Here is a 2,739-nt window from a genome sequence, read left to right on the forward strand (position 1 = left end):
TATTAACATCCCAAGTTCCCAAGTCAAAGGTATTAAGGCCTAGTACATTCCACATAGCCTTAGCCTAGCCTAATTAGGTTTCCCTTGTGATCTAGTTAGTCCATTAGGTCTCATCCAGGTAGTCTCAGCAAGGTAGTGGTAGTTAGCTTACTAACTTCATCAAATATTCAAGTTAGCCTAACTAGTAGAACTAACTTGACTAACAATTAGTTCTAAGTTCAATTTTTGGGCCATGTGCCCATACTAGATTCAAGCATTTATAGGCCTAGTACATTTCCCTAGGTGTCATCAGATCAAGTATTACTGGGTTGTGGTTTCTATCTTAGTGAAAATGTAGAGAGAGAGAGAGAGAGAGAGAACAAGTGTGTGTGTGTGTGTGTGTGTGTGAGAGAGAGAGAGAGAGAGAGAGAGAGCGAGAGAAATTGAGATAGCTAAAGGTACATAGTGGCTAGTTTGTCTAATGGCACGCGGGGCGGTTTTCCATCAAAAGTGCCATACAACAACTTCTTGAAAACATTGTAAATAATTGTCAATTCTTTGAATGGTGCATGGGGAGGTATCAGAGGCAAACAGAGTTACACCATCGCGCCATACAACCACATCCAGAAGTTGGTAAAAATAATTGTTGAAAGTATTCCTTTGTGGAGGTATATATATATATATATATATAGAGAGAGAGAGAGAGAGAGAGAGCAGCCCTTTCACCATTGCCACTGCCTGTGTGTGTGTGTGTGTGTTGTTGTTGTTGTTTTAAACTTATACTTATACACAAAAGAACATATCAGTTCAAAAGACAGCTTGCTTTAGACGAAGGACAAGGATTAGCAAAAAAATGACTCCGTCTTTGTCATAAAATATAATATCTAACTTTACCAAATGATTTTCTCATATTAAACCGATCATTTAATGTGGGAGAATAAACGAGAACAAGAGTTAGAATAGAGACATGTGCTTCTAGACCTATCCCAACACGGTACCAAGAGGAAAGATGTTTACATCTCAATAGGGGTCCAAAAGAAGATGGTCTATCAAAGAGAAATGTGCATCTAATGGAGCTTAAAAGACCTTCGGGTTAGCTTCATTAAAGACCTCCAATGGCTAGTGTTAAAAGTCCTTTGACCTTAGGCAAGCTAGGGCTGAGCTTGAGGTGGGAACCCAACCTAAACTTACCTTTGACCTTCTGCAAGCTAGGGTTGATCTTGAGGTGGGAACTCGACCTAAACTTGCCTTTGACCTTAGGCAATCTAGGGCTGAGCTTGAGGTGGGAACTCCACCTAAGGTGCTTGTCATGCTTGATGACTAAGGTACTTGAGGTACTTGTCATACTTAATGAGGAAGGTGCTTGAGAAGCTTCATATGCATGGGGGCTAAGGTGCTTGAGTCAAAAAGAGACCCTACAAACTTAATGGGGGCTAAGGTGCTTCATATGAATGGGGGCTAAGGTGCTTGAGTCAAAAAGAGACCCTACAAACTTAATGAGGAAGTTGCTTGAGAAGCTTCCTATGCATGGGAGGTAAGGTGCTTGAGTCAAAAAGAGATCCTACAAACTTAATGAGGAAGTTGCTTGAGAAGCTTCCTATGCATGGGGGGTAAGGTACTTGAGTCAAAAAGAGACCCTACAAACTTAATGAGGAAGTTGCTTGAGAAGCTTCCTATGCATGAAAGTCCCAAAGTTAGGAGAATCTTTGACCTAACCTTTCACTCACCCAAAGGGCACCCATTTTCTAAAAGGACACATGGGACACATGTCAGATTCTCACTAAGCTTAACCACATGGTGTGCTTGAATGCTATTGGTTGGGCTAAAGAGGGGTCCAATGAGCTTCTAGTTCCATCCAATAAATATCTAGATATTTTCAAACTCTCTCTCTCTCTAAGGGGTAAGGAGGACACTTGTCAAAAGACTACCCATGTACTTAACTACAGGCTGCGTGTGATTGGCTAGGGGGAGAGGGGTCCAATGAGCTTGCAGCATGTGGAAAAGTTGCAACTCCGCCACAAGCAAGCAAGGGGGGTGCTAGGGGGATATACACCACACACACACACACACACTCATTTTGTGGATTCATTCTCACTTGGTGAAAGTATGGGAACTCCACCTCCTTCTCCAAGCTTGTGAGAAGTAAGAGCCTACACCAACACTCTTGGCTATGGAATGCAAATCCAACCAAGAGCTATGCTTCAATGCTTAAGCTTTCCATCTTCTCTATCTTCATTACTATGCTATTATGTATGCTAGCAAGAAGAGTAATGATAAGTGAGGAACTATTTCTTTCTCCGTGGAATGATTCTTCTTCCTCTTCCCTATCCTCATTCCCCGCTAGCTCTCTCCACCTTCAAAGGTGTTTGAGGCCTTGGGACTGAGGCTTGGGATAGTTAATGCTTATTACAAATTTTATGTTATGCTTGTGATGCATGAAGCTTTCCATCTTCATTGCATCACCTAGGTCACAAGGAACACAAAGATTGTATTCTACCAAGTCTCTCTTGATGGGAGAAACTATAATAAAAAATGCCTATTGGAGGGGGGACCGGCTTCATATGAATCCGGTCCTCAACTATTGTCATGTTCTCTAAACTCTCTCTCTTGCAAAAGTATTGTTCATGCCAAGTTAACTAAGTACCATGTTTATGTTGCTACCATCAATTAAGTTCACCCGCTATGCTAATAAAGTAATCTCACAAAAGTGCTTCATCTAATTTCCTAATTCCGCTACTCTCAAAGTTCATAGGCCATTTC

This window comes from Adiantum capillus-veneris, chromosome 29, assembly GCF_014529385.1.
Source record: "Adiantum capillus-veneris isolate H3 chromosome 29, ASM1452938v2, whole genome shotgun sequence".
Taxonomy (NCBI): domain Eukaryota; kingdom Viridiplantae; phylum Streptophyta; class Polypodiopsida; order Polypodiales; family Pteridaceae; genus Adiantum; species Adiantum capillus-veneris.